Here is a 9,816-nt window from a genome sequence, read left to right on the forward strand (position 1 = left end):
AATCTCTAGGAGCCCTCAGAAAATGACAATGACATGCAGCAGAATTGGGAAAAGAGACAGACCTGGCTCCACTGATTTTATTACTAACGACTCACATTTAATGTAACAGTTTACAATTTATAAATGTTGGATTGTCACAGTTTATCACCAAAGGCAAAGCAGGTAATACCATCACTATCCTCAGTGCCATCTGACAGCTAAAAAGAAACCCTGAGGCTGCGGGAGACTCAGTGACATACACACCATCCCATACCAAATAACAGGAAGAGCCCAAGGAAACAATGTGGGCTTCTACACCTTAACCTTGACAACTCCTCTGAGCCGATGCCTCCTTGGTGGCAGGAGTCAGGGAGGGGAGATTGTGGGCCTCACCAGCGTCAGCCATAGGATGGCTTTCTTTGGGCCGGGGGTGCCTTAAATGCACACTGCCCTGCTAGACCATACAAGAAAGGCCAAGGTCCCCAGCCTCATTTGGAGACCCCAGGCCTTAAGCATGACCACTTGTCGCATGTTTCTTTTCAGAGGAAAGGCATTTGGGAGCTGCATTTACAGAGAATGATCTGAGAGTGTGGAGAGGAGAAGCATTTCAACAAGTAGAGGGGGCGTCACCCAAGATTCTGTCTGCATGTTTGAGAACCCAACTGGGCATGAGAAATGAAAGCAGTGAGGGAGCACAGTGTTGTGGGGTGCTGCGTCACCATAATTAGCACCTTCGTCATCCTTGTCAAACACGCCCCCACAGACTCTGGGTTCAGTCCGTCATGTTCATTTTCTAGATCAATACTCATGTCAATCCTACACAGTATCAGTGCTCTCATTAAAATGAGACAGAAGGCAATTGAAGAAAAAGCATGATAACTGCTGATGGTCACACAGCTAGTAGCAAGTATAGCTGTGGTTTCTACCTTGATTTCCTTGACCGTGGAGCTCAAATACTGGAGTGTTAGGGCTAATATTTTTAACATATCACCTGCATCCAAGTGGCCTGTCACACGTCCAGACTCCCTGATTCCACCTCTCAAGTCAGAATCTGTGGGGATGGGCCCCAGGCATCTGGAGGCTTAGACAGGGCTCTGGTTATTCTGATAAACATTGAAGACAGGGAACCACTACCGTAGGTCATTTGGCCTCTTACACTCTGTGTGTGTGTGTGTGTGTGTACACACACACACACACACACTGAAGTTTAGGTTTGCTATAAGAGGCAACTGGGACATAAAATTAATTAGCCAAAGGAAGAAATGGCATTACACTATAGAGGAGAAGAAAATACATGAACTGGGAATTTAAAACCTTTGTTTCGGTACTTGCATGGCACTTAACTCATCTTAACTCCTCAAAGCTTAACTGCATCAATTTTTTAAAAACCCTGCTCAGCCTAAGTATAAAATTATATATATATATATATAAATGTAGAAAGTTCTGAAAAGTACATATTCTAGTGCCACGTTGGAGCTATGGTGAAGAAGAAGGCTTCAAGTGATCAGTCTTGTAGCTTTGACTTTCATGGTCTGTTAAAGAAGAGGTAAGTCAGATTTCTCTATTAGGGAGGTAGTCATGAGTCGGAGACCATGCAACATTTGGGCATAAAGTGGATGAGGGAGTCTATGATTAGAAGATACTCCAGAGAACTGGCAGGCTTAGGTGGCCTCTGGAACGAGAGATGGAGAGGCTTCTTATAGAGGTTGGAAGCTACGAATGGGGGCGCTCAGATTTAAATAGGAAATTGGCACCAGGTGATGTTTAGAGGGATCATGTATAGAGGACAGACCATCAAGGTCTTTGGAGCATGAGAGGCAGAAAAAATGGTTTTCAAAGTCATTTCTCTTTTACTTATTTGCCAGACATTATTGGTCATTTTCAATGATCTGGTGCCAGATATTCTAGGGTCCTTGAGATGAAGGAGGGAGTCCCTGCCTTTAAGGGTACACGGTGTGGGGGGGTTGAGCTCGTGACAATGGTGAGTAATTATGATTGGGAAAAGATGAGCTCTTCCAGGGTCAACCCTGCTACAGAAAGCAAGAGTTAAAGGTCACTTGGAAGGGTTGATGTAGAGGTGGAGAAAAGAGCAGGGCAGAATGAGAGCTCCACCTAGAGGGCAGATTTGCCTGGGAAACCCTCCTTGGGTGCCTCCCACTCCCTTACAGTTTCCTACAAATTCCACAGAGGACATTAGAGGATTTGCTTTCTTCTCCTCCATGCATAGATTTCCCCTGAAGGGCAGTCATCTCACTCCCACTATAAATTTTCCTGAAATTTTCTACGGCGATGTGTCAAATCTTTCAAATTATATTTACTCTAAATAACTCCGAGTAAATTCTAAGATGTCACTTGCAGTCACTTCCTGTCTGCTGTATTGCATGGCTGATGTGAAATGAAGGCACGAAGGAATCAAGAGTTCAATTTCTCTTCCAGATAAATGGCACTAGAGTAACCAAAACACAGTGATAAGTTTGAAATACATATTATCACCTTCTCCATTTAGCCTTTTGAGTTAAACTCCTTTTCTCATAAAAAAAATTTTTAAATCACTTTGTCGCTTTGTATGTACTTTGTATGTACACATCTTACTCATACAATCACTTTGTATGTACACATCTTACTCTAACTTGTAGTAATTTTAATGGTATTCACACAAACACCGAGTAGCCCAAAAGCTATGTGAAGGCCTATTTTTGTAACCCCTATCACACTACCTGATATATAATGGGGTAGTCAATATGTGCAGAAGTCTGTTAGGGTTAAGAACAAAGTAACAAAAAGTCTTTTATTTCAATCTCCTTCCCCAACTAGGATTGTGCTCCCCTTAAGTATTCATTAAAAAAAAAATTAAGAATGTGACACCAAAACTCAATAGAGAATGGAGAGATTTGCAAGTTCTCTCATGAAAATTGAAGTAGAAACTCAAAGTCAAGATTAATACTGAAGCATCTGGGTGGGGGGGGGAGTGGAAAAGTAGGGGGTGAGACTTGAATATTTGGAAATAAATATCCACATTTGGAAGTTGAAGGGAAAAGATGCAAAAAAAAAAAAATACTGAGAGGAGTGTCCAAGGAAGTTGGAAAAAAATTAATATGTCAAGGAGGTTACAGTAAAATATAACCAGATAATCGTAAGAAGGCAGTGTTGGCAAGCAAGGTTGCTGCATGCTAAGGAAAAGGAAGCCGTTTGTTTGATGACATGACCTGTGACTTAAAATGTGTTTTTTTCCAGAGATAGGAAGGGAGTATAAATGGATTTTCATTGACATCTCTTTTAAATGAATTTGTAATAAAGGATGTCACAAGTTAGCACCATTTCCATATACAAATGGAACTGTAAAACTGTAAGCCTTGGAGAAAAGAAACTATGTGTTGTATTTCTTGAGTATATTACATTAGGCATCTAGCATATATAATAAAAATTATTTATTATGGTTAAATTGACTTGCCAAAGGAGCAAGAAACATTTGCATTGTTAAGGCAGGACCTGGGAAGATGGAAGTGAGTAATCCAGGCTTCGCTAAAGAAACAATGAAGCCAAGCCTCTCCTAGTGACAAAAGCATGAAATGATCCTAACTAGGGTCTTTCTTAGTCAAAAGGGAAATAACCCAGGGTAGTCGATAGAGTGCACATTGGCCTGAAAAACAGATTTGAGTGAACCGGATCAGAAATATGTGAAATTTTCAGCTACAAAGGCCCAGCCTTCCATGCATCTCACATATGGGCAACGCTTCCAGATACACAGTTACAGGAACGTGTATTCACCGTCACAGATATGGCAAAGGAATTGGGCAAGACATCATGGGATTTGTTAAATGGGAAATGATGGCACTGGATGAATGGAAGGGAGCAATGAGAGCCAGAGGAAGGGGACAGGGAAGTGTTACAGTTGGAAGAAGTGGAAACAAAGGGTTAAGAATACAGCAGGCCATTTTTTAAGTGACATTTTGGGTTGTACTAAGCACAGTTCTTAGAATTAAGAGCGCGGTGTCAGTTACTATCACTCACCTCTTTCGAGATTCATATACAACAATTGACTTTTTTTTTCCTAAGGATGATGTTTAGGACTCTAAGAATTCTGTTGTTAGAAAATACATGATGGTGATTTTTTTTTAAATGTCACTTTACCCCCCCCCCAAAAAAAAAAAGAAAAAAGAAAAGAAAAAAGAAAAATAAATAAATGTCACTTTACCTAAATCCACTGTGAAGAAATGGCTAAAAAACAAATCCCAGTAGAAGAAATTAAATTTTATTTCTCAAACTACCTCAAGCATCAACTATTCACTGTCTTCTTTGCCTACCCTTAAGAACTAGGGATTTGCGGTGAATGTGATCTACATAATCAAATCCACAATGTTAACATAAATATAATGCCCTCTGAAAATGTTCCATTATAGCTACTCTTTTACACCGCAGACATTTTAACTTTTTTTTTAACCAAATACTAAACCAGGGCGGAACAAAAGCCCTGTTATATTTGACAACCTAAGAAAGATTGTATGACACTGAGAACCCTGCCACATACAAGACTGGCAAGAAGTGCATGGAAAAATGGCTCGATGGATGGAAAGTGGAATTGGCCTTAAACATCACTAATGAAGAACAGCTTTCCAAAGGCAGGCTGTGGCCCAAATCCCACTCAGGCCAGTTGGCTCTGGACGGAAAAGAGCCGACCCAGCTCATAAAGAGAAGATCCATATCTGAATATTACTTTACCACAGAGCGATGGCATGGCATCGTGCCAAGAAGAGACAAAAGTTCTTCTGATTATTCATTAGAATGGCAGCCTTAACCTTTTGAAGAAGTCCCATTCAGCATCCAAGCAGTGAACAGCACAGTTGGAGAGCCCTGACTCCCCCGGGGCTCCTTACACTAGACTTCAGCGCACTCAGGTGTAGACCATGCTTGCGCTCTGGTCACCCTGGGCACTCTCAATGTGAACAGTACCTTCAGGAGAGAAGGACAACTCTCCATATCCCTATGCCACCATACTAAAAGCATAAATGGAGGGACACCTGGGTGGCTCAGCGATTGAGCATCTGCCTTTGGCTCAGGTCGTGACCTGGGGGGTTCTGGGATCCAGTCCCACATGGGGCTCCCCGCAGGGAGCCTGCTTCTCCTTCTGCCTGCATCTCTGCATCTCTCCCTGTGTCTCTTATGAATAAAAAAACAAAAACAAAAACAAAATCTTAAAAAAAAAAAACCATGAGTGGAGAACTTTAAGGTGTGTTCCGACTTCTGGGCCTACATTAGCCATTAGGTAACCACATTTTGAGTAAGCCAACTAAACTCAGTCTCCTGAGAAAATTTTGAAGAGTGATTAAAAAAAAAAAACCCCACAGATCAGAAAACGGGATCAGAATCCATGGGGAGAGATCACTTAAATGAGAAAACAAGAGTATCTTCAAAGGGGGGAAAAAAGCATTTATAGCTAAAACAGTTCATTTCTAAGATTGATTTTATTGATAAAAGCAATTAAACTATTTGGGGACCTTATTTCTTTCAGGATATTTCCAATGATCAAGTTTCATGGATATTCAAACAAGGCCACTGATTTTAATAGTTACAAAGAAAAATGCCTAAAAAAAATGTGCATCCTGCTACATATTGCTATATGTAAAGACCAAATAAGGTGCATTGAAGCTCTCAATAAATTTGCAAATTTATTACAACAAATATAGGAAACCACAGAACTATGTATTATTATATAATATGTACATATGTTACTCTATATACTATTACATTTTTCTCATCTCCTGTAATACCTCATTTAAACATCAGGTAATACAAGTTATCTACTAATGGGACATTAACTGGGCATTAGCACAGCTCTGGCTTGTGTAAATACAATGCGGGGCACCTGTGTGGCACCACTGGTTAAGCAACCCCACTTGGTTTCAGTTCGGGTCCTGATCTCAGGATCCTGGGAACAAGCCCTGCACAGGACTCCATGCTCAGCGCAGAATCTGCTTATGACTCTCTCTCCCCCTCCCTCTGACCCTTGCTCCCTCTAATAAATAAATCTTAAAAAAAAAAAAAAAAAGAAAAAAATACAATGCAGTTGTATCCACAAGTGACCAGCTGAAATAGAGCACCCACTGTAAGCCTACTGTAAGGCTTCAGGTGGGCATCCCTCACTGGTTTCACTCATGGGAAGAAAACTGTCCTAAAGGAAGGGGGCCCTCCTCCCTCCCCTCTCCCTCCCCCCCTCCCTCCTCCTCCTTGCCCCCTCACCACCTGGGTGAAGAAAAGATTCCCAGGGGGAGAAAAGATCACCTTCGGAAGATGTAAAGCACAGTTGGAGAACTCACAGCACAAAAGTTTCTTAAAGCACAGAATAATAGCCATAGGGTGTTTGGGTTTTTTTTTGTTTTGTTTTTGTTTTTGTTTTTGAATAAAATTTTAAAAAGTCTCATCCTCTGGTTTCAATGAGGAAGTATCACCGATCTAACATCTAACGTATCTCACATCTCAAAAGGGGAAAGGAGCTAACACCCACTCTAATTTCCTCTGAATGTAACTGGACTTTGTAAGTAATGTAAAGTGATTTTTTTTAACGATTTGGCCCCTAAGGTGAATAATTTATTTAAAAAGGCACCTAATGAAGATGGAAAACCCATGCTTGGTCTTCTGGGCTGGGAGACACTTCTTTTGTTTCACTACCACTACCCGGGAGGATCTCCACGTATCCATCATCCCCAGTGACCCAGGGGGCCAAGTGGGCTTTCCTGTTTCACCAACTTGACGTTGGCCTGGGATCCTGAAATTGCTTCATGAGGGGTTTGGGGCGGGGGATCCCAAAGCTCTTCTTGGCCGGCCCTCGGTCTCCTCCCAGGTCCGCCGCTCCAACACGCACAGGCACACGCGCGCGCACACACGCACACGCACACACCACCTGCCTCAAGCTGCTCAAGCAACGAGCTATCGAGGTGAAAGGGGAAGAGGGGAACGTCCCCGCCGCCCCCACGGTCCGCTCCTCCTCTCCCCGGAGCCACCGCAGCCTCTAGTTTTCCAGGGCATCCCCACGCACTGGCGGGGCGGCCGCGGTTGGCCTAGGTCACGGGGGCTCACCGCGCAGAAACCAGGTGTGTGTGTGTGTGTGTGTGTGTGTGTGTGTGTGTGTGTGTGTTAAGGGGCATGATGTGCGTCCTCCAAGAGGAAGCGTTCTATTTTGTAGGACAAGTAGGGAAGCAGTCGAATGCATTCCGTGCTTTAAAAAAAAAAAGAAAAGAAAGAAAGAAAAAGAAAAAAGGTCAACCTATGAAAAACCTCAACTCCGACTGGGCATCCGGCAAATTAGCGGTGAACATTCCACCCCCTACCTTCAGGCGCGGGAGCCCCGAAGTTCGAGCGCGGGCGGCCCTCAGAGTCGGCGTTCGAAGCGCAGACGGGCTTAAGGTGCGCCTTTTAAACTTCGGTTGCGGCCACCTGCCTGCAGAGCCGTTCCGGGGCCGGCGGGCAGCCCGGGGAGCGCTTCTCCACGTCGACCCCTACATCCCCCCTGGCCCCCGGCCCGCACCCACAAGGGCCAGCGCGGTGGGCGCAGCCCGCAAGCCCAGGAGAGAGGACGGGGGGCTGCCCCCGGGGCGCCCCCCACCCCGCGCAGCCCCAGACGCCCCTCCGCCCCTCCGCCCCGGGCAGCACAAGGTGCAGATGCTCGCGGGCCGGAACAAAAGCCGCCCCCACCCACCGCCTCCCGGCACCCTGACCCCCCCGGACCGCCACCCTGCACCCCACGCCCGGCGATGCCTCCGCCGGCCCCGGGGCGCCCCCCACCCCGCGCAGCCCCAGACGCCCCTCCGCCCCGGGCAGCGCAAGGTGTAGATGCTCGCGGGCCGGGACAAAAGCCGCCCCCACCTACCGCTTCCCGGCACCCTGAGCCCCCCCCTCCGAACCACCACCCTGCACCCCACGCCTGGCTGATGCCTCCGCCGGCCCCAGGGCGCCCCCCACCCCGCGCAGCCCCAGACACCCCTCCGCCCGGGGCAACGCAAGGTGTAGATGCTCGCGGGCCGGGACAAAAGCCGCCCCCACCCACCGCCTCCGGGCACCCTGACCCCCCCGGACCGCCACCCTGCACCCCACGCCCGGCTGATGCCTCCGCCGGCCCCGGGGCGCAGGAGCTTCGGAGGCACCCCCGCCCCCGCCCGGGTCGCCCACTCCGCCGCCGGCCACTTACTCGGCGTCGCGCGCTCGGGCCGCCTGGGTTGCGCGGGGCGAGGCCGGGCGCTCGGTGGGCTGCCGGGGGCCGCGCCCGCTCGGCCGCTGCTGCGCTCGGCGGCTCCCTGCGGGGCTGGGGGACGGCCAGGCGGGGACCCCGAGCCGCCTCGGCCTCCGCTGCGCGCCGCCGGGAGGGAGCGGAAGGCGACTGGGGAAAGGGAGGGGGCGCGGCGGGCAGGGCGCGGACGCGGAGGCCGAGGGAGGGAGCGCGCCCGGGGCTCGCGAGCTGATTGGGAAGCTCGTTCCAGCCCCGAGCCGCCGGGGCCCCCGGACCAACCACCGCTCCCCGTGGGGCGGGGACGCACACCGCGTTCCCTTTGCAAACTTTATGCCCGAGCCGTGCTGCTCTAGGTGCGCGCACCCCACGGCTTGAGAGGCAGGAGCGCCCAAATGCACAGCTGATAGCAATTTAGGAGACACTTGGAGCCCCAGACTTTTTTTTTTTTTTTTAGCCATATTTGAGATGAAAAAACCCCGTCTTCCAAGGCAGCCTCTCCTCCCCTCTCCCCACCCCGCGCGCGCGAGCACCCGCCCCTGCCCCTGCACCCTGCTCCACGGACATCAGCTGTCAGCCGCGTCCCACCTGCGCCATCGCAAGTGTGCGAAGTCCTCCCTGGCGCTGGTCACCAAGAGTGACAGATGTCTGAAGGTTACCAATTAAATGCCATTTCGCTTTAGGGAGCTCTTTACTTTTTTTTTTTTTTTTTTTTTTGCCTTTAGTGACCTTTAGTGACATGCCTTCTTTGACACCCAAGAGTTGAGAGGCTTAATCAGTGTGGCTCCAACTCTGGTCCTTGGTACAACTGAGGCTGGGCGGCGTGGCGTTCGGGATTCCCATTATGTTTCATTGAGAACCGATGCTAAGGCAGTCAACACATGGAGGGGTGTTTGGATGACATATGGATGGATATCTATGACACCAAGGACATAAAAGTATTGCATAAAATAATAGTGACGTATAAGACGACTTTCCCCAAACATATCAAAAAGCACATTCTGAGATTTTTTTTTTCTGCTCCTCATCAGAGTTCTTGCCGGCCTCGAGTCTTCCTCTTTTTACTTTTCAGTTTCTCATTCCATGGCATCCACAAATGGTCGCAAAATATACTTCCATTTCCACTTCCTAAGGTTACGTTCCTTCTCTTCAGTTTGATAAATATCTATTATGTGCCTTACATAACTCTTAAAATTTACATCTGCTTAGAACCCTACCCCAACCTCCACCACCCCCCCACCACCACCACCACCAATTAGAAGCATTGTTTTGTGGCAGGTAGTTCTGAGAACTCTGGGCTTGTATATTGAGTGCTACCTGGACAAATGTCCCATGAAAGTGCCAGCCAGGGACAAAGAGGTGTCTCTACAAGTAGACCTTTTAATCAATCAAGCAACCTTTTTTTTTTTTTTTTCCAAAAGAGGAGGCATCCGAAATTCCCTTAGGAAACTCCAGTCTATCTCTGTACCCAAACTCTTCATCCACCTGCCACATACCATCCTAAAGCAGAAATAAAGGAACAAGGAGCTGTCTCCCCTCCACACACAGACTTCATGTTGCCTCTTTCCCTCTTGTGATTCCATTTTCCCAGTGATGAAGCTATGTTTGCTTTAGTGTGA

General features: G+C 47.5%; 1 protein-coding gene across 1 annotated transcript in view; it reads right to left on the bottom strand.

Annotated features, from left to right (window-relative positions):
* The window catches only part of PTN (pleiotrophin), a 100,397-nt gene extending 92,082 nt beyond the window's left edge, over nt 1-8,315 (bottom strand). The window contains exon 1 of the mRNA XM_025464120.3: nt 8,162-8,315. The gene's annotated coding sequence lies outside the window, so the exon portion shown is untranslated. The remainder of the gene's footprint in view (nt 1-8,161) is intronic.
* Between the last annotated feature and the right edge of the window lie 1,501 nt (nt 8,316-9,816).

Source organism: Canis lupus, chromosome 16, assembly GCF_003254725.2.
Source record: "Canis lupus dingo isolate Sandy chromosome 16, ASM325472v2, whole genome shotgun sequence".
Taxonomy (NCBI): domain Eukaryota; kingdom Metazoa; phylum Chordata; class Mammalia; order Carnivora; family Canidae; genus Canis; species Canis lupus.